Source organism: Stegostoma tigrinum, chromosome 40 (genome assembly GCF_030684315.1).
Source record: "Stegostoma tigrinum isolate sSteTig4 chromosome 40, sSteTig4.hap1, whole genome shotgun sequence".
Lineage (NCBI taxonomy): Eukaryota > Metazoa > Chordata > Chondrichthyes > Orectolobiformes > Stegostomatidae > Stegostoma > Stegostoma tigrinum.
Window position 1 is genome coordinate 8,066,555 of NC_081393.1, and position 22,662 is coordinate 8,089,216.

Sequence of the window (22,662 nt, forward strand, 5' to 3'; positions counted from 1 at the left end):
TCCTTGTGCCAAATCTGGTGTATTTTCCTTGCAATATCTCTGTGGTAATGATGTATTTCCTGAGATAAAAAGACCAAATCTGCACACACTAAACCAGGTACAGATAAACCAAACTCCTGTACAATTGAAGCACGGTGTTGCAATTCTCATACTGAACTCTTCTGACAAAGGCGAACATTGTCTCCTTGTCATAAATGGGGACTTGGATAAAAATGATCTGATTGGGGACAGTGTAAGGGCTTGTATACAAAATTAAGCAGATTCTGTTTCAGATTTTCAGAGCATTCTTGTGAAGAGGAAAGGATAAGTCTATGAGGTTTGTATCTGGTAGAGTTTGACAACAGTCAGATGAACAAAATTTGACATTTTGCAGTCTTAATAAGGTGTATGTGGAAAGGCAGCTTCCCCTCGTGGAAGAATCTCAAACTAGTGGTCATTCATTTCAGACGGAGGTGAAAATTTTTTCTTCTGAGAAAGTCATAAGTCTTTATAACTCAAATTATGGCAGCAACTGCGTCTTCAACCATTTTTAAAGCAGAAATAGATTCTTGATCATCAAGGGGATGAAAGGTAATAAGTTTTCAGTACTGATAGTGGGGAAGGTAGTTTGATAATTCCGGAAGAAAACATGAGCTGGGATCGAGGAATTATTTTCTGAGCCTGAACCATCTGTGCCAGGTTTAACACCTTTTGCTATCACAGTGGCCTAACTCTGATTAAGACAGGCCTTGTGAATCCTGGCTTTGGCTGAGTTGACAGATGCGATGTGTGGTTTGGGGAAAATCTGGAGAAAGAAGTAAATTCGAAAGTCTTGTTCTGATAATCTATTGGAAAGCATATTTTTTCTTAAATCTTTTGTGTATCCAACACCTCAATGTGAATTGCAGAATGGACAGGACAAGTTTGTATTGTGTAATAACTGTCAGCTAAGCTCAGTGTTGCACCCCTGTATTTTGAGTCAGCAGCTTTTGGGTTCAAGTTGTTTTGCAGTGATTGAGCACTTAACCACTCACCACAGTGTACTGCTGAGGGAATGCTACGTTGTTGAAGGAAGTGTCTTACAGTTGGAAGTAAAAGATATTATTTACAAGAACCAGGATGTTATGCATGGTGACCTAGCCAATGTTTATTCCATAGCTAGCATCATGAAAACAGGTCATTTTTGTGTGGCTGCTGTTTGGATTTATGGTAAATCAGTCAAATTATAACAATGTCAGCACCTCAGTTAGCCTGCATTTAAGTGTGAAGTGCTTCAGTACGTCTTCTGGATCTGATAAACGCTCTCTCAATGTGTGCTTCTTGTATTTCATTTTAATCATTAATGAACTCAGTGAAAGGCTGGCAAATGCAAAATATAACAATCAGTATGTAGTGTTGATGCAATGCTAACTTCCACTGATATCTTGTAGGAAAGAGGCAGGGCATACAGGAAAGTGAGAGATATGCCCACACTTTCTGGAACTCTTGGCAAGACACAATTTGGACAGGAGGCATTAAGGTTTGGTGTTTCATTGTACGGAGGAGAACATGGGTGTATTTGCAGTTTGGGGCGAACAACGAAGATTGGAGGAACTAAGAGCAGAGTCATAGAAGGGTGCCAATTCACCAAGTTTTTTAAAAAAAACATACATCAACTAACCTCTGAACTAGTCAATGGAATCTAGTTTTCTCAACTGAATGCAAAACTAGCAACAAATTTGGCAAGGTCAAATTCTTTAGCTCTGAAAAAAGGGGAAAAAAATTGGTAATATTTGTACCATAGCTTTTAGTGCGTTGAGCGTATGAGTTTCCTCTTCTTTTCACCTGCATTTGAAGGTGCGCCGTGTTTGGAACTGCAGCGTGGTGGAACTTGTACAATTGTGCTCAGTCCTCTTCTCAGTTCACTACTCCCATGGCATCAATGTCAACTTATTTCTGTTTCTCGTGTTATCCGTGTTATTGCTGACCCTTTAAGTTCAGGGACTGGAAGTTTTGAGTTGTGGCTCGTTTACTAGCTCTCCACCTTTAATGGTTTGTTCTGGTACTTGAGAGCAAAAAATGACCTTGAAATACTGAGGAATTCCGTATTATTGGGAGTCTGAGGTCTGACCGACCTTCCTAAATTGATGTATTTTGGGAATATTTCAAAACAACAGCAGGAGAATTACCCCCAATTTGCTCACTGATATTTATTCAACTTTCACCATCTAAAAGACTCTTTTTTTGAGTCTTGTTGCTGTTTTCTATAGGAGTCAGCTACGCATAATTGGTTGCTGTGTTTCCTGCCTTACAGTAGTGATGGTACTTCAAAAGTACACGTGAAAGATGTTTTTTTTCTGAAGAAGGGTCGAGGCCCGAAATGTCAGCTTTGCTGCTCCTATGATGCTGCTTGGCCTGCTGTGTTCATCCAGCTCTACACCTTGTTATCTGTGAAAGATGTATGTGGTGAATCACTGCCACCTGCTTGAGGGCAGTTCGGAATGATAGTAAATGCTGGCTGAGTTTGTGACACCTCCATGCTTGAATTAATACATGCTTTATCAAGTCTTTTCCTTTAGGGCTTACTCCATTACACCCATCATAACATCAGCCTGGGCTTGAATTCAGCTGGGTTGAAGTGGAAGAATAATATATTTAATTCCAGTCCTCTGGAAACTTTTGAAATTCAAGGTGCTGATAATTAGTACAATATGACAGTTTTTTTTTGTTACAGAGCTGTTTATTTATTCTGTACCACTCTTTGCAATTCTCGTAGTCTGGAGTATCGTTCCCTGGCTACCAGATTTACTACTTCACCTGAATAGCCAGTGTCCTTCTATTTAGTGAAATTTTTTTGTTTCTTCCTTTCAGCAGTTCTTCCACTGCCGAATGCTGCGTAAGTATAGGCATGTGGCAAGACCCTCTCTGTTTGTTTTTATTGCTGTGCCCAAATCCCTATTTTCAACAATCCAGAACAATGATAGTTTCTCCGATTTGTACTGTCAGTAGAAAATGGGCAACAGCTAAGATCAAAAAGATAGCTGTACAGACTGATCAATCAGACAAACCTGAGAAGAGGGGGAGGGTGACTCACTCTTTCAGAGAGTATGCTGGAGATGGAAGGACAGATGAACAGAAAGGAGTCATGGAAATTGAGCTATAAAAATGGCTACAGATCATGAGAGAGAAAGTGAGAGTCATGGTAACAAGCAGATGCAGACAGTATCAGTTGCATAAAGACACAAATTGTATTTTCTTTTTGTCAGCAAATGACTAGTTCTGTTCATAACCCAGGTTACCCACATTAAAATTCCAGAATACGTACTGATACTGTTGGTTACTCTTGGTAACAAGGCATACAGCATTTTCCTGTTGGCACTCTAGTGTGTTTTGAAATTTGAACAGGTTCTCAACCATAAACAGGACATGCTCATGATCACGAGATGCACCTTTGTAAACTTATGGGAGAGCAAGGTCTGAAAGCAGGACCTCAGTAGGAAGCTTCTATCTTGGTGGCCAGGGAATGTTGAATGAAAGGCCATACTCAAACTGCTGTTCGATAGACCTCAATGAAGGGAAGAGACAGATTGGAAGAAGACTGAAGCAAAGGAGCTACAAATAGAAAATCTTTTATCAGCACTGAATAAAAGCCGTGCATGCAGTCAAGACGACATGATAAGTTTGGTAGAATAAGCTTCCACTTGACAGAAACAAATTTTGCTGTTATCTCTCCTTTTGAATTTGGGACTGTTCAGGATCAGTTTCATTTTTGTTTCGATCTCAAAATTTCCTGGTAGACCAGAAGGTCCCATGTTTAATATCTGAAATGTCTTCAACTAAATCAAACCAGACAGGGTCCGGAAGTGAAGTGGCATCATTTAGGTTCTGCCACCCTACGTTGGGAAGGTGGGATTGCCACTCCTAGCCCCTGTGTAGTGATCTCATTTGGTAAAAAATGGGTGTATGTGGATTGTGATGCTTTTCTTGGTTAACAGTCATCTCATACCACATCCTAAGAACTTGATCACATAGTGTCCTTCATTGCAGCAAAATGTGTGCATTGCTTCAGGGAAGTGTTTGCAAACAAAGATATTGAACCACTGTAGGGGATATTTGGACAGAGTACCAAAAGGTTAGTCAAAGAGCTAGGTTTTGAGAAGGATTTTGTGAGCATTTAGGAGATGACAAGGTGCCCATGACACTTGTTCCTGGTGTACGTTTGATATCAGAGACACTAAAAAGGCCAGATTTAGAGTTTTCTGAGGGTTCTCCTGGCGGAGGAGGTGAAATTGGGAAGGAGCAAGGCTATGGAAGGATTTGAAAATAAGGATAAGAATTTTTAAATTCAGACATTGACAGGGTGGAAGCTAATATTGTTCAGCAAGTGCAAGGGAGTGATGGCAATGCAGTTGAGATGAAGCAACAATTGGTACCATGAAACCAAATCTCAGAGTTGAAAGGAGCAGAATTGAAAATGTAGGTATTAAATATATGCACATGTATTTACTATTGAGAAAATTACCACTGTTCATTCTCACAACTATTTGTCATATTCCCTGACTGCAAGGAGAAAGATGTAGTGAGGATGAGAAATGATCCACACTGAACAAAAGCAACTACTGCAGGGTCTTTGATAATTGGGATAATTATCCCCATTAAACAGTTTTCTAATGGCTTTATTGCATTTTCTTTGGTATTTTCCGGTGACCAATTCAATAGCAAACTATTCAATTTTCGAGTGCATAAATGAGCTGGCAGTCGTACAGTCTCAGGAATAATGAAACAACCCCAAGGCAAAAATTGTGGGTACGTGAATTTGAATCTCACTGAAGCGGATGGTGGAATTTGAATCTAATGAAAATTTAGATCAAGTTTAGAGTTTAGATTTAGATTAAAATTTAAAATTTTAAAGTTAGATCATCTCCTCAGTCGTGCCACCTCCCAGTCGCGAACCATTTTAACTCCCCCTCCCATTCCTTAGACGACATGTCCATCATGGGCCTCCTGCAGTGCCACAATGATGCCACCCACAGGTTGCAGGAACAGCAACTCATATTCCACTTGGGAAGCCTGCAGCCCAATGGTATCAATGTAGACTTCACAAGCTTCAATATCTGCCCTCCCCCCACTGCATCCCAAAACCAGCCCAGCTCGTCCCCTCCCCCCAACTGCATCCCAAAACCAGCCCAGCTCGTCCCCTCCCCCCCCACTGCATCCCAAAATGAGCCCAGCGTGTCCCCGCCTCCCTAACCTGTTCTTCCTCTCACCTATCCCCTCCTCCTACCCCAAGCCGCACCTCTATTTCCTACTCTCATCCTGCCTCCTTGACCTGTCCGTCTTCCCTGGACTGACCTATCTCCTCCCTACCTCCCCATCTATACTGTCCACCTATCTTCTTTTCTCCATCTTCGGTCCGCCTCCCCCTCTCTCCCTATTTATTCCAGAACCCTCACCCCATCCCCATCTCTGATGAAGGGTCTAGGGCCGAAACGTCAGCTTTTGTGCTCCTGAGATACTGTTTGGCCTGCTGTGTTCATCCAGCTCCACATTTTGTTATCTTGGATTCTCCAGCATCTACAGTTCTCATTATCTCATGTAATCAATATTATTGTGAATGCCTATCTGGTTGACTGTTGTCCTTTGGCCAAGGAAGACCTGACCTGGTCCGCCAATACGCGGTTCCTGACCTGGAGCAATGTGGTTGACGCTTTTTTAACTGCCCGCCGGGCATTTAGGGAGGGGCAATAGATTGCCGGTCTCGCCAGAAATGACCACATTCCTATGAGCGACTGAAGAAAGCTTCCCAGCTTGAAGTTGAAGCGATATTTGCGCAGCATAGCCTCTTGGGGGAGCTTTTGGACAACTATCTGGTTAATGAACGTTGTGTCACGGTGATCTTGAGGTTTGAAGACCAGTGCGCATTGAGAGGAAATGTGACCCCCTTTACCTTCGAAATTGTTATATATGGCGATCTGTTTAGAGTTGGAAGACGTGTTTTTGTTTGAAATCCAAAAAAAAGTGTTGTTACGCGCTCGCATCGTAACGACGGGAAGAAAACTCCCATTGAACAAACATCTGTTAATGTGGAAAGATGTTATAAAAATGTTCACAAAGACGTAGTCAGCTAAATATTGATGGCAAGCCAAAGTAGGAAATGTTAGCCAGGGTAAACAAAAAGCTAAGTTGCATAGGAGGGTCTTAAAGGGGCGTTTCACAGATGAAATCCCCAGAATTTGGGGCCCAGGCGAGGAGAAAGGCACAACAGCTCTGTTTGCAGTTGTCTCGCACAATTGTTGGGTTAATGCAGATTGCAGTTAGGGCAACGAAAGGTCATGGGAAGATATGAAAACAAGGATGACGCAGCTACTTAATATATCTAGACGTTTACGTCACTGGATTAAATTGTATCCGGTTACAAACCGGGCAGGTAAGAACTGGTAATAACCTTCATCTCTTTTAAGGAGGGGTTTGTACATATTTTTATAAACTGGGAGGTAGTGGTGGATGGTTTGTAGGTTTCACAAGTTGCTGGAGGGGCTCACGACATAACTATGCACCTTTACGTGTGTCTCTAAAGTGCAGTGGATTAAAGCAGCAACAATGAAAAGTTTTTGGAATCTTTTGAAAAACATTTACCTAAACAATTACAGCAATTTTTGACTGATGAAGCATCCTCTGTATTTCAGTGTTATCTTTGAGATTGTAATTGTGAAATGATTTTCCAGAGTCAACTGCTAGTGCTTAGACATAGATAAGGAAGGCAAAGAAGTACTAAACACGCACTGTGAAAACACTGTGATTTAAAAAAACCCAAAAAATGGAAAGGGTGAAGTCATCACTGATACAAAGGAAATAAGGAATTTCAAGGGAAACATCAACATTAATTACATCGGAAACAACAATAGAAGATCTCAAACCTGGTGACTTGCTTTGTTTCACCTGCTGTCTTCTTGGCCACCTCCTCCAAAGGGTCATTTATGTTGTGAATGAGGTCTTGTGTACACCATTGCTGCCATTTCCTTTGTTACATATGTAACAAAGAGATGATAATATCGTCAACTACATGTGAATTGTTTTGGATCTAACAAATTGCGAAGTTGCTATAGACACAGGGTGTGCAATTCAACTGTTGGAACCTTTACACTCAGTGGTTCTGCTTCTGCAGAAGAGGATGGGAAATGCAAGTGCTAATTCGTATTGCAACTAATTTGTTACTCCAAGATGACAAAACAGAAACAGATCATTTAATGCAGCAGCAGATATTCGAATTCCACTTTGTTTGTAAGTTTCTTTGTTTCCATTTGCTTGATTGGAGAAACTTCCTTTCTTCAGTCATTAGGCCTACAATGCATTCCACAACCTCACCACCATTCGTGTGGGAAAGGTTCTCCCATTCTCTCTGTTTCATCTCTTCGGTTTAGTCTTTGTCTCCAGATCCCTTTGTTCTCAGGTGCTGGGAGCAGTTTGCTTCCATCGTCTTGTACAAAGCCCGCGACACTTTTTTTAAAAGTCTCCTTCAAAATCATCCCTTAATCGCCTTCATTTTAATGGATGCTCCGGTTCTCTTGAGTGAACTGTTTGGTGTAATCCATCTTCGAATGTGTTCAGACTTTGAACAATTCTGAAAGCTGGTGAAGCCTACATGACTGAATTGTACACGGTGCCGTCTTATGGACGGTATAGCTAAAAAAGCAGATAGTTACTGACAGACCCTGTAATGAATAATTCTTGAAAATCCAACTCCTCTGAGGATGAGATTGTACACATTGTTCAGAAATGGTAGCATAATTGTAATCTGGGCTAGAAAGCCAGAGGCCCAGGCTAACAGAGAATAACAGGATAACAGAATTTGAAATTGACAGCTAGTGAAGCCAGGAATAGTGACAATGCAAGTATAATCCATTGTCTTAAAAATCCATCTGATTGATGAATGTTCTTCAGGGAAAGAAATCTGACATATTTACCTGGTCATGTCCATGTGTGACTCCAGGTCCACAGTACAGGCAGTCCCTGAGATGTAAACAGATTCCATTCCTGACGGTGCTCCTAAGTTGATTGGTAATGCGAATTGTAATATGACGCAGTACAATATAAAATAGCCAATTTGTGAGTATAACCAAACATTCCTATGTTGGATCCTTAAAATTCGATCTCGTTCTTAAGTATGAGTGCTCGTGAGTCATAAGTTCATAAATCAGGGACTGCCTGTGATGTAATGGATTATTCACTAACATCTTAAATGTAAACTATTTAGCTCGAGCTGTGGGATGGGAACTTGTGAACCTTTGCCAGAACCACCCACGTCCCCTCATAGAATCAAAAATCTGTGCTGTTGTCATTCCCATGACTCTGTTCAGGGAGCAGTTAAGAGTCAGCCACATACACGTGGGACTGGAACACAATAACGTCAGAATGTTAGATTTCCTTCCCAAAAAGGATATTAGTGAACCCCATGAGCATTTTTATGACATCCAATATTTCATATTCGCTATTACTGGAATTTGTTTTTTATACCAGATATATTTAAATGATTTGAATGTAATTGTGGAATCCTGAAGCTGTCATCATGTTATTTGAACACAAGTTCCATCATTGGCTGCACTGTATAGTTCAAACCCTGATGTTTGAATAACTAGAGAAATTGAGGACACAAGAAAATATGGAGAAATGCTGTCATTGCATCATACAGAGGATCTCAGCTTAACTGCAGAGACCAGCTCCCAGCACATTGTGTTAAAGTTTGGACTGTAACATGGTCACTCGTCCAAATAAAAGAAAAAGCCCAAACAGAAATGCTAATTAATCACTGCCTCAACTCTGATACAGCAGACATGCCAAGTGAGAGAGCTGGAATGAGAGCAAGAACCACATGAAAGAACCACTCAAGTCTGACTGATAATCCCTTCAGAAATCAGATTAAGATGTAAAAAGAAGAATCACTTGCCCTGCAACTCAGGTCAGAGAAGCAGATAATGGCCAGCTCTGGTATATTGTGAAAGCAAGTTTATTTTGTACTTCATTTTTGAATAGGATTACCATCTCAGAGTTATGATAGTTTTGGAAGGACTGTCTTATTGCTCTTTGATTGTGCTGAGTTGAGAGCTAGGGAAGCAACAATTGACCAATTGGGTCAATGGACTGAAGAGTGATAGATGGAGTTTAATTTGCATAAAAGAGAGTCCTTGCATTTTGGTAAAATGAAAAAGGGCAGGACTTGTACAATTAAAAGTAGGGCCTTGGGTACTTTGCAGAATAGAGGGTTCTAGTACATAATTCTTTGAAGTTTGGGTCACATACAAGGTGGTTCAGAAGCACGCTTTAGCATACTTGTCTTCATTGCTCAGACTGTTGAACATAGGATTTGGGACATGATGTTAAGGTCGTACAGAACGGTGATGAGGCCTCTTCTGGAGTACTGTGTCCAGTTCTGGTTGCCCTGTGAAAATAAGGTTATTATTAAGCTGAAGACCATTCAGAAGAGATTTTCCAGGATGTTACAGGAGTGAAGGGTTTGAGTTATAAGGAGAAGCTGAATAGGGTGTGAGTTCTTTCACTGAGGCAGAAGAGGTTGAGGAGTGACCTTTTATAGAGGTTTATAAAATCAAGTGGGCATGGTACAGATAAAGTGAATGACAGGTGCCTTATCCCTGGGGTGGGAAAGTTCAGGACTAAGGGGCATATTTTTAAGGTGAAAGTAGAAAGATTAGTTCATTTGTGCAATGAACTTACAGAAGATGTAGTGGATACAAAAACAGTTACAACATGGAAAAGACATTTAGATAAGGACATGAATAAGAAATGTTTGAAGGGATATGGATCAAGTGCAGGCAGGTGAGAGTAGTTCAGTTGAGGATTAAGGTCAATGTGGCACATTGGACTGAAGGGTCTGTTTCTGTGCTCTGCAACTGTGTGACTCGATTGCAGATCAGTGAGGACAGTAGATTTTAGACAAATTTGATTTGCCTGGTACCAGGGATGATGAATAGATGGGTGGACTGGAGATGTTGGGCTTTTATCCTAATAGCATAAGAAGGCTCAAAGAAGAGATAGAATGACCTGAAAAAGTGAAACAGTTGGATAGTGTAAATAAAAGTAACATGAAAATCATGAAAATAAACAGTTTCCATTAGCTGAAGTGTTGGAAGCGACAGGAAGAGATTTCTGTCTGCAGTGATTGGTTACTGTTTGGCATGCACAACCTGAGAGAGTGCTGGAAACCTAATCATTTGCTTTCAGAAGGGAATAGATAGATGCTTGAAGCAGAGAAGATTTCGTAGGTATGGATGAAGAAGTGACTGCATCACTCTTCAAAAGAAGTGGCAGAGATTTGATAGGCTAGATAGCTTCCTTCTGTGTTTTACCATTCAGTGATTCTCTAATGGGGACAACACAAGCAGAATATGTCTGCCAGTAATCTCAGCTGAGCATGTGCAGGTCAAAACAAGTGTATCTTTTTTGACCCCACCTGCTCCCCATCACAAACTTTATCGTCTTGCTCTATGATAATATTTCACACCTTCACCACTTGCATTTCATGCCACCAGCCTCTTCAGAATTAATATTCTAGTGCGGAGTATTCTACACTTGGTCTACACTAACTTATCCAAAGTCTTGTTGCCCTTGCCACACCAAGTCGACCCATCCATTAGTTACCTACTGGCTCCTGACATGTCCAGTTTAACGTTGTCATCTTCTTGTTTGAATCTCTTCATAGTCCAAGCCTTTCTTAGACCTGTTCACTGATCCCAATCCCCCACTCATCGTCCTCCACCCTTCTGTGAACTTGTCAATGCTCAGCTGAAGGCATGCTGTCTGTGTGGTCTATCAAAGTACCTCATTTCTTTCTACCCCTTCGCTGTCCTCTGCATGGTAACTGGCCTATCATAATTCAATTTCTTTGACTGTCATCCCTTCTCTTATCACCAAGATTGTGGGTTCAATTTCCATTCGAGTTCTTGCAGTACAATAGCTAAGGCTGATCCTCTTCAGAAAGTGCCTCACAGTCAAAAATAATAACTTTGAGGTCAAACCAAAAAAAGACTGAACGCCTCACGTGCCCTGTCAGGCAGACATAAAATAATGTGTGACATTGTTACAAAACAGAATAGGTGAGCTAATCCCTGAGGCCAGTGTTATTCCTCAGTCAACATTTTAAAAATCTGATTATTTCACTATTCCCACATCACCATCTGTGGGACCTTGACATGTGCAAGAGGATTGCCATGTTTCCTAAGTTTTAACAATGCTTCAAAAGAATACTTCTGACTGAAACATGCTTTGAGACATCTAGTAGCCATGAAAGGCACTACAAAAATTCAAGTTTTTTTTTTCCTTCTTTCTCTTTATATGGTTCAGCATTCATTTGTTTGAAGATAACTGTGAAGTTCCTTGGGACTGTTCTTGTTATGAAATTTGTTGAGTGTGGATGAGTACGTGACATTGCAGGAATGTTTTAGATGAGCTGTAAGATTGTGTCGACATGTGGAATTTATTTGTTAAAATGTTCTCTGTCTAGATTGATGAAATTTCAGTGCTGCATCCACAGCTGGATATTTTTATTTCCCAACTCTTTGAATGTGCTCTCAGATAAGATTCTAGGGACATGGGGTCCAACAACTCATTGAGAAACCTTGCTCCAGGCAAGAGGTGTCCTACAAGAGATTGGTTTCCATACAAACAGTTGTCTTTTATTCAGGTCTCTGGTGTAGGACACCTGTCTTCCGACTAAGCCAGGGAAGGAACCTCATCTTGTTATTCTTTCGTGCAAAATGGAATACTCATTTGTGAAGAGCCAAGGTCATGATAAGCAAAAGATTGAGTCCACAAAGTCAAGATACACTTACAAATAAACAATGATGCACCAGAACTCCAAGACTCGAGGAAAGAATGAGTTAAAGTATGAGACAGTTTGGGAAGTTCTAAAATTGTACAAGATGGCAGACTTGGAAGAGAGGAAATTTCAGTGAAGTATTGGTCATACGAAACACCAAAACATGGATGGGAGAATGGAGACATTGGAGATGATTGGGAGATTTGCTGGAGAGAGACTGTATTGCATGTTGCTTAACTGTTTTGTGAATGAAAATATTCCAAGATGAAAGTTGCATTTGCCTATCATTGGACTGACCTCTCGCTCTGTAAGCTGTGCTCCTGTATTTCTGTGGATTTCTGTGCTCCTCTAGTTCTGTCACTTGTGTCCTCAATTATCAACTTTCCAGTATCTCCGTATGGCTACCAAGGTTGGTTTGTTCCTGGGAAGTTTCATGGAGTGTTTTCGTATTTTAAAAATATTATAGAAATGCAGTTTCTTCTTTTGTTTTGTGGACTTGAACTTAATTGAGGTGCAACATGGAACAAAGCAGAAAGTACATTTTGAATCAACTATCTGAACATCCTGACATGGAAAATCTGATATCACTTGAGGGCAGGAGGTCTAATGTGTAAAGCCTCTGTGTCTAATCTCACAGCAAGATGCTTTTTTAAAATTTGTCAGCAGTCCTTGTGTGCAGCAGTAACATAATACTCCAATGGAGGGAGCATGCTGGCTGGGTATAATTCATTTTTTTTGTGAAGCCTGAAGCCAGCAATTTAACTGGGTTAAAGTTCAGTTTCCCTTTTAAGCTGTTTTTGCTTTCATTCTACAATTATGTTCTAATGAAACTAAGAGACACTGTTTTTGATAAGAAGAATCATTTGGCTTGTACTTTGGAATGTTCTCCTAAATCTCTTCACTGCAACTCCTTGTGCACAACACATCAAGCAGTCATCTTGTAGTGTCCTCTCAAAACTAGGTTGTTAAACCATGGTTCTTTTCATAATTTTCCTTCAAGTTAACACTACCATTTCTTAAGAACAAAACATAAACCATGTGCCATACAGGATACAAGTTGAGTCAAGTTACCTCTGTGTTTTCCACTTCAAATGCACCCAGGCGAAGATAGATATATTAGATGCGCAGGCACATTGCTGAGCTGCCTTTCATACACTCACAGGGCAAGTACATCATTGGTTAAATCCATAAAGCTACCTCTACAACGCCCGAAGAAACATTCCCAGGACAGGTACAGCATTGGGTTGGATGCAGAGTAAAGTGCTCTCCTCTCTTTTTAACTGAAAGTAAAGCTCCTTCTACACTGTCCCTGTCAAACACTCCCAGCACAGAGACTGCATGGGTCAGATACAGAGTAAATCTTCCTCTTGTGATAGATCAGGAAACCTGACTGGAAGAGAACATTGTTTATTGTCACACTCCAAAATGGAGCTACTGCTCGTGTCGTTCATCGGCTTCTCTCAGCCCAAGATAGACACTTCTACAGACCAATGCCAGAATGTCCTTTTTCATAAAGGTCTCACGTGATGAGTTTGACTGGGCAGCCCATTTTGGACCTTGGTCTCGGCTCTGCCCTCTGCAACTGGGGATCCTCGGCTTTCTGACTCACAGACTGCTATCTGTGATGATAAGAAACTGTACCTCCTCCACAATAACAATCAACATTGGATCCATCAAGGGCGCGTCCACTCCCTGATTGTTGCCAAAATCCAAACAAGCATAATTTACAAGTTCACTGACACCACCATTGTGGGGCAGGCATCTAGCGACAACAATTCAAAATACAGAAGGAAGATAGAGGGGTTGGGGACATGGTGCAATGAAAACATCCTCTTGCTCAACATTCGCAGAACTAAACAACTGATCATTGACTTCAGAAACAAAGGAGGAGAAAACGCTCCCATTTTCATCAATGGAACTGAGGTTGAGACGGTGGAGAGCATCAAGTGTCTTGCAATGACAATAACGTACAACCCATCCTGAGCTTACCATATAGATTCCTCCTCTTCCTGAAGCAGCTGAGGAATTTTGGCATGTTCATGAGGACCCTCACCAACTTGTTACGGATGCACCGTTGAAAACATACTGGCCTGGTACAGCGACTGCTCTGCCCAGGACCACAAGCAACTACAGAAGGTGGTGTGCGCAGCCCAGAACATCACAGAAGCCAACTTCTTATCCACGGACTCCATTTACAGATCTTGTTGCCGCAGAAAAGCTGCCAACATCATCAAAGACACCGCCCACCCTGCTCATGCTCACCTACAACATGTCAGGCAGAAGATAGCAAAGCCTGAACATACGCACCAGCGAGCTCAGAAACAGCTTCAGCCTCAAATAATGCTGATCTTGCTAACATTGATCTAGCCTGGCGCACACCCTCTGCAATGTAATCTGTATGCCTCTGTCTAAGTATGTCTGATCTGTATATCCTTGCTTACTGTGATCTGCCCATAATGCTAATAAACAAAGCTTTTCACTATATTTTAGTACATATGACAATAAATAAATGATTTAATCAATCAATCAAACTCTTAATGATTTCTGAGAGGAGATTAATTAGGAATTCCCCATGGGCCTTGTCGGGTTATCACAGGTTACTGTTTGAACTGAAAGTGAATCTGCCTCGACTCTGTCCCCTTTGAATCTTGCAGGATGATTCAGCATGGGGTTGGATAGAGTAAAAGGTCCTCCGCACGTTTTGCATCAACCACGAGGCAAGATAAAGTAAAGCTCGCTCTGTATTTTTCTTTAAACAAAACATAAATGTCATGATTGTAACACGGTCAGTGAGGTGGACCTCACAGAATCTGAGTTTCCTGACTGGGGCAGTTAATCTGGTCCAATTGAACTGACCTGCAGTTTTCTGTTTTCTGCCTCTTTTTGATAGAGCAATTATGCTTTCCAGTTTCTCGCCCAATGGAACCTTTCCTGGCTGACAGCTATAAATAGGAGTGTCAGAGGTTCTATTCACTTGGAGAGCTAGCTCTGAGGGAGCTCGATCAGTGTCAGGGATTCTCCCCATAGAAATAAAGAGTGACTTGGTGACAGAAGACCAGCTTGTGTGGAATTACTTCAATAAACAAATCTCTACACTGCCTCCATCAAACACTGCCAGGACCCGTACAGCATCACATTAGGTGCTGAAATTGAGATACAGAGAAAACCTCCCTGTACACTGTCCCAATGAGTCACTCCCAGGGCAGGTATAATATGGGGTTATGAACAGAGTGACAGTTTGTCACACTCAGTTTGTTGATAGACCCCTTTTGATTGATAATAATGAAGCCATCATCTAATTTATGGTTATTAAAATTCTTTCATGGAATTTTAGTGTTGCATGCAAAGCAAGCGTTTCTCATTCGTACTTAATAGCCCTTCAGAAAGTGGTAGTGAGCCATTTGATTCACTGCATGCCACTCATTCTAGTACATAAGCACTGCTATGAGGAAGTTCAGGTAGATTGATTGAACAACAGTAAAGGAACAGCAACACGCATTCATCTCAGGACAGTGTGTGGCTTCGAGGGGAACTTGCATTTGATGGAGTTCCAGTATGCCTGCTGCCCAAGTCCTTCTGGATATTGGAGATTTTGAAGATGTAAACCCAGGAGCTGCCTTGAGTTGCTGCAATACACTTTGTAGATACTATAGTCTACTACATGTGTTCCATCAGTGGTGGTGGGGTTGAATGTTCAAGATGGTGAACAGAATGCTCATCAATTCCTGCCCTGGATGTTGTATTTCTTGAGCATTGTTGGCACTATGGTCATCCTGGCAAGTGAGAATTCTCCAATACATCTCTGAGCTTTGTCTTGTAGATGGTATTTGATGCATTGGTGCTAATTTCCCAAAATCCCCTAGATTTTGGAAAAGTTCCATCATTTGAGAAAGTAGGAAGCATAATTACTGTATTCAAGAAGAGAGGGAGGCAGAAAACAGAAAACTGCAGGTCAGTTTGATATCTGTCCTGGGGATGGCGTTATAATGAATCATTAGAGAGACTATTGCACACTGAGAAAAGCACAAGGTAATTGGGAAGTTGCAGTATGGGTTCATCACTTTATTGGCATTCTTTGAAGGAGTAGCACGTTTTGTAGATCAAGTGGAACTTGCAGGTTTGCTATATTTTGACACCTGATGAAGTGTCACATCGAAGGTTATAACAGAAAATAAGAGCTCGTGGTATACGGGCTTACGTATTAACCTTGATAGAAGATTGGCTGACTGGCAGAAAACAAAGAGTACACACACGTGGGTCGTTACTAGGACAAGATGAGTGGTGTCAATAGGTGTCTGTGCTGGGACAGTTTATCGGTGAATTCAATAAGGGGTGCAAAAGCGGCACAGCGAAATTCAAAGACAGTGTCGAAGGACGTACGTTTTGACGAAGACATAAGGAAGTTGCTGATGGATGTAGTTAAGTTGACTGGGTAAAAATCTGACATGTGGGAAAATGTGAAAATGTTCAGTTTGGCTGCAAGAATAAGAGAGCAAACTATTACTTCAATGGAAAACAAAGTCTGCATTCAGACATACAGAAGGATTTGTGTGTTCTTGTATGTGAATCCATAAGACCATAAGGTATAGGAACAGAATTAGGCCATTGGGCCCATCTAATTTGCTCTGTTATTTAATTGCAGTTGATTATGTTCTCACCCCCATTCTCTTATGGTCCCAACACTGCCCCCTGTGGGACTCCTCTAGTCACCACTACTGTCCTGAAAAGACCCCTTTATCCCCACTCTCTGCTTTCTGCTAATCGTTTCCTGTATCCATGCCAGTTGTTTGCTATGAATACCATGGGATCTTATTTTGTCACCTTTAGTGTGGCACCTTGTCAAAGATCTTCTGGAAATCCAAATGTGATGTCGTCCACTGGCTGTCAGTTGTCTAACTTGTTTGTTACCTTTTCAAAGAATCCTGAAACATTTATCAGGCATGGCCTCCCCTTGACAAAACACTGCTGACTCAGCCCTATTTTACCACGTACTTCTAAATTCACCATAGCCTCATTCCTGAGTAATGAACTCCTAAAATCTTGCCAACAATCGAGGACAGGTCAACCAGCCTTTTGTTTCCTGCCTTTTTCCTCCCCCGCCACCCCCCCCCCCACCTTTAAGTAGGGGTTGTACATTAGCCATTTTCCAGTCCTCTGGGGCCCTCCTTGACTCCAGCGCTTCTGGAAAGATCATCAATGCATCTGCAATTCCCTCAGCTGACTCCTAATGTGTAGTACATCTGTAGTGTGTAGACTCTGGGTGATTTAGCCACCTTCTCCTCAGTGATAGCCACAACACACACCTCTTCAACCTGACTCTTCTGAAGTTCAAATATGCTCCTGGTGTCTTCTACCATGAACTGATGCAAAAGTACTGATCTGCTTCCTCTGGTGTTTTTGTGTTCCTGCTTACAATTTCTCCAGTCTCATTTTCCCATATTCTAATGTCCACTCTTGCCCCTCTCACTTTTTTAAAAATGTTTTAAAAAATCCCTTGCAATCTTCTTTTATATTATCAGTTAGGTTATCCTCATATTTCACCTTCTCCTCACATTGTTTTTTTTAAGTTTTAACCTCTGCTGATTTTCGAACCACTAATCCTTTTAAACCATTCTTCCCACTAATCTTCACTACATTGCTTTTTCATTTGCTTTTATGCTGTCCCTCGTTTCACTTGTCAGCCTGTCTCATTCTCCCCTTAGAATGTTTCTTCTTTCTTGGTAAGAATTTCTGCTGGGCCTCCCACATTACCCTTGCAAATTCCTACCATTGCTGCTCCACTGTTCGGCTCCTCTTCCAATCAACTCATTTGTAATCCTGTTACATCTGATTCCAGCTTTTCTCTCTCATGCTGGAGGATGAATTCTTTCACATTATTCTCATTGCTCCCTATGAGTCTTCACCTTCAAATCTTTAATCTAATCTGCCTCATTAACCATCTCCAAATCCAAAATTGCTTGTTCACTCTTTGTCACTACCACACACTGCTCCAAGAAAACGTTCCATAGACATCCCACAAATTCCTTTTCTTCCTATCTGCTACTAACCCTAGTTTTCCCAGTCCACCTGTGTATTTAAGTATCCCATGATTATATTAACAGTGCCTTTTGTACATACCTTTTCTATCTCTGAATTATTTTCTTCCCCGCATCCTGACTCCTGCTCGGAGGCCTACACAACACCATCAGGGTCCTGTTTCCTTTGCGGTTCCTCAACTCTACCCACACAAGTTCTTGCCTTCGGACACTTCTTACTATTGATTTAGTTTCATTTCTTTACAACAAGGCAACCCCACTCCGTCTTGCCCATTTGCCTAACCTCTAGATAGGACGCATGTCCTTGGATATTTAGTTCCCAGCCTTGATCCCGTCACTGCCACATCTCTATGATACCCATAGCAGCGTACTTGCCAATTTCAATCTGCGCTACACACTCATTTACTTTTCATATACAGCATGCCTTTAAGTGCAATGTGTTGACTGCCTTCCTCCTCACTGTCGGATAGCTCAAAGGCCAAGGCCCCTTCAGCACTTCTTCCTGGACCCCTGTACCTGCCTTGCTGGTAGTCATGCCCTCCTGTCCCTGACCACTGACCAACTTCAAGGTAGTTCATCTAAGGGGTGTGACTGCCTCAAACACAATGTCCAGTCTTTCCCCTCCCTGATATGGCACAGTGTTTGAAGCTCTGACTCCAGCTCATTAAATCTTAGATGGAGTTCTTCCAGCTATCAACACTTGCTACAAATGTGGTCACAATGAACCACAGTGAGGTCCAAAAGCTCCCACGTCATACAGTTAGAATATGTTGCCTGGCCGTGCATTTTTATTTTACTTATTTATTTATTAATTTGCTTTTTAGAAATTTCTAGCTGGTCTTTTAGTATGTAACCTGTAAATATTTCTCCTACTTACCTTCAATCTGAAAGAAACCTAAGATAGATAGTCCAATTTAGTAGCTATCACCACTTAATGAACTTGCAGTTTACCTATGATGTCACTCTTTTGTCTTGGGACTCTGATCCTGGGCTTTGATTTATCTTGTTTAAAAAAAACTTGGAAGCAATGAGCCAAAAATGCAAGGCAAAAAGCACCTATTCCCCTCTGCACTGAGCTCCCACGCTGCCTCCAAATTTCCCCAAACTATATACTGACGCAGGCTATGTCTCACTCTGGATATGATCTCTCTTTCCTGAACGTACAAAGCTTACTGACCCACTCAGTCACAATAGGTTTGCATGCAGGTACAGCAAACAAATAAGATAATTCAACGGCTGGTACCCTTTGTTGCACGAATCGAATGTAAGAGATCGGATGTTATGCTTCAGTTATACAGGACATTGGTCAGCTCACATCATGAATACTGTGTGTGCAGATTTTGTCTCTTGATTCAAGGAAGGATGTAAATTAATTGCCAGCAGAAAAAAGTAGGAGCTTTACTGGATTGCTAGCTTGGGGAATGAACAAGTTGCCATATGAGGATAGGTTGGACAGGATGTGGTTGCTTTCACTGCAGTTTAGAAGAGTGAATTGTGACTTGATTGAAATGTGTAAGACCTTGAATGGGCTAGACAAGGTGGGTGTGGAAAGGATGTTTCCTCTTGTGAGTCAGCCCAGAACTTGAAGACACTGTTCAAAAATTAATGATTGGCCTTTCAGAATAGAAACAAGGAGTTTTTTTTTACTTTTTGAAACGGTTGTGTGACTTTAGAACTCTCCCTTAGAAGGCAGTGGATGTGGTATTATGTCATTGAATATTTTTAAGGCAGAATTAGAATCTTGTTAAGCAGGGGAATGAAAGGTTATGCAGAGTAGTTGTGAATGTGGAAACTTTAAAACTCAAACAGATCAGCCATGATCTTATTGACAGGTGAAGTAAATTTGAGGGGGCGAATCATCTACTTATACTTCTGCTCAAATTTCTAGGTTCACATTACAGGCTTTGAGGAGTCCGGAGTTGAGTTGCTTGCCGCGGTATCTGATTTACTCTCGTAGCCAAAGTATTTATGTGGTTTAGTGATAATGGGAACTGCACATGCTGGAGAATCCAAGATGACAAAGTGTGGAGCTGGATGAACACAGGCTAAGCAGCATCTTGGGAGCACAAAAGCTGACGCTTCGGGCCTAGACCCTTCATCAGAGAGGGGGATGGGGAGAGGGAACTGGAATAAACCCCCCCCTCTCTCCCTATTTATTCCAGTTCCCTCTCCCCATCCCCCTCTCTAATGAAGGGTCTAGGCCCGAAACGTCAGCTTTTGTGCTCCTGAGATGCTGCTTGACCTGCTGTGTTCATCCAGCTCCACACTTTGTTATTTATGTGGTTTAGTTTGGTTTCTGGTGTTACAACCAGTCCTTGGGCGAGGTTGCCCAATTTGTTGAATTTGTAGGCAGAATACCACCAAAGTGTGAAGCTCCCAAGGTAGGAGAGATGGACTAGTTCCACTCCTTTCTTCATCTCTCCTCTCACTTGTTTGCAACAAGGCTAATTTTCGGAGGCTCCCTTCTTTAATGTTTAATTTTCTCCTGGACCAAACTAATTTAAGTGTAGTTTTAAAAGGTACCAATTTAACCAGGTTTTCTTTAGTTAACGAGAGTCACTTTATTAGTTAGTAAACACGAGAAGAACAGTAAATCGAAATTATAAGCAATAACAACAGATGTACTGAGATTAGAAACAAGAAGTGATTACAAAAAAAAGTTATCAAGCATACAGATAATTTTTTTTGGAATGTTTGTCGTGAGTAGATAGTGAAATGTTGGTAATTGGGCACTCGTTTTCAGTTTGAAAGTGGAACATTAATAGTTGAGTACTTGATACAAAATTCTTAGCTTTGCAGTTTTACCGAAATCCATCTGTCCTTTTTTAGTTTTGCACTGGTTTCCTAACTAGTTTCTAACACTCGGACCAAGGGATACATTCAATGGCAAATAGATTGTTCTTCACCTTTTGACTTTCACCAGTGTTTGATTAAAGGCTAGTACCCATGAAGACCTCAATCCACCAGCACATGGGAGCCACTCAGCCCACTGTCTAACGCAGACGGGGTTGAAACTCACTTTGAACTCCTGTTCCTGTGCATTGGTGAAAGAAGAGAATGCAATCATGTATTTCATGCAGACTCCTGTCTTTTCTCCTATAATGTTCACAGGCAGAGATACTGACAGGACGTTCTGGTCCCATTTGTGATGCGTTTCTCTCTTCGAAGCTTCCTTGATATCTTCAGGTATGCCATTGCAGAATTCCTATCCAGACAGCCACTGGAGTTAGATCCAATGTAATCTTTTGGCTGTGTTTCAATTAAAAGTTAAGTAAGCCCACAGCTGATTTAGGGTTCTGATCTGTGATCGTCACATTGGACAATGATAATCCTGCACCTTTGCCCCTCCCCTACTGCGGGGTGTTAGTATTAGTGGATTCGGTACTGGTTATGCCATTGAATGACAAGGGAAGACATCGTGATAGACACAGTCTGTGTCTGGCTCTTATTTAGTGCACATCAGCCCAAACTTAGATGGTGTGTAAGTACTGAAGCATACAGATGTGGGCTGCTTCAATTTTCAAAAACTCATGAATGGCGCCATCATCAGCAAACTTTGTCACTTCTGACCTGATGCCCTGGGACTGAGATGATTTCTCCCTAATAAGGTCAACCAACTTCCTTTGTGCTGAGTATGACTGATCAGTGAAGTGTTCCCCATTGATTCCCATTGCCAGTAGCTCCTTGATGTTACTCTTGGTCAAATGCTAGATTGATATAATGTCATATTATACTTAAAATATGGTGGTATTGGTGGTAAATAAGCATTGAAATGATGTTTTTAAGAGAACAAGTATCACAAGTATTAACAAGGTGGATGTGCCTGATTCTTGCTGCAGAATGCAAATTGTGATTTTCCGCTCCTTGGTGTAACAGCTGACCGACACTAGTACTCATAGCGGTTGCATGTACTACTGCCTCCTGTTGGGCTTTATGTTATTTTGTGGCCCTGTGGAAAGTCCCAATGGAGTCCAGTTTGTGAATGAATGTCCCACACTGAGCCTTTCACCCTTTCTGCACTTCCATCATAGTTGAGATGCAACACAGTGGCTTTCTTCAAGTATGTTGCCCATGTGGTCAGTCTTGATCTGCGCTTCTACACATTGAATGTTAGCAGGTATTCTCAGCTATCAGAGTAGCTCACTTCTCACGTTCACTGGATCAGGAGCCTCTGTTTAATTAATTCCATGCCAAATCCAGAGTCAGTGAAGCTGTTTCCAATTCCCTCACTGACAGCCAGTTGAAGCCAACAAATCTAGTACGATCAGATAATTGGGTCTAATGCCTTCAGCTCTGTGTGCCTTTGCCAGTGTGCACATGTAAATAAACTATCAAAAGAACAGTTAAAAGTTTGAGTTTGTTTTGCTGTTAAAGTAAACTTAGTCTCTTTGAAATTCAGAAGCCCAAAAATACCTTGCTGGAAACTTTTGACTGAAACCACCAAGAGCGTTATGGCTGATCGTGTGGTGGTTTCATTGCCAGTGTTCTGAATATAAAAGGAAAGCTTTGTTCTAAATTGGATTTTTTTTAATGTGCGGTTAATGCTGTTCCTGTACAGAAACATAAAGGAATCTTTCACAGTCAACTGGAGCTGAATATCAGCTCATGCACTGCTGACTGTGCTGGCTCAGTCACACTTCTATTCCTCAGATCTATCCCTTGCTGTTTGGTATCTGCCAGTCAGGCAGACTTTCAAGGACCACTGCAATCTTCACATTAGCATCCTGGCTGTAGTAAATAAAGCTATGGAAGCATCAGAGAACACTGGAAGAGGTAACAAACTAACTTGCGTCTGTGTTTATGGAGCTTCTTTCGTGACATCACTTCACCCCAAAATAT

General features: G+C 41.4%; 2 protein-coding genes across 3 annotated transcripts in view; both read left to right on the plus strand.

Annotated features, from left to right (window-relative positions):
- The window catches only part of actr1b (actin related protein 1B), a 36,225-nt gene extending 21,948 nt beyond the window's left edge, over positions 1–14,277 (plus strand). The window contains exon 12 of one of the 2 annotated variants that reach the window (XM_048522719.2): positions 11,654–14,277. The gene's annotated coding sequence lies outside the window, so the exon portion shown is untranslated. Of the gene's footprint in view, positions 1–11,473; positions 11,615–11,653 lie in introns of those variants that run through there. The other variant, XM_048522720.2, reaches the window with a different exon arrangement.
- sema4c (sema domain, immunoglobulin domain (Ig), transmembrane domain (TM) and short cytoplasmic domain, (semaphorin) 4C) overlaps positions 5,258–22,662 on the plus strand; it is a 185,794-nt gene continuing 168,389 nt past the window's right edge. The window contains exon 1 of the mRNA XM_059641223.1: positions 5,258–6,385. The gene's annotated coding sequence lies outside the window, so the exon portion shown is untranslated. The remainder of the gene's footprint in view (positions 6,386–22,662) is intronic.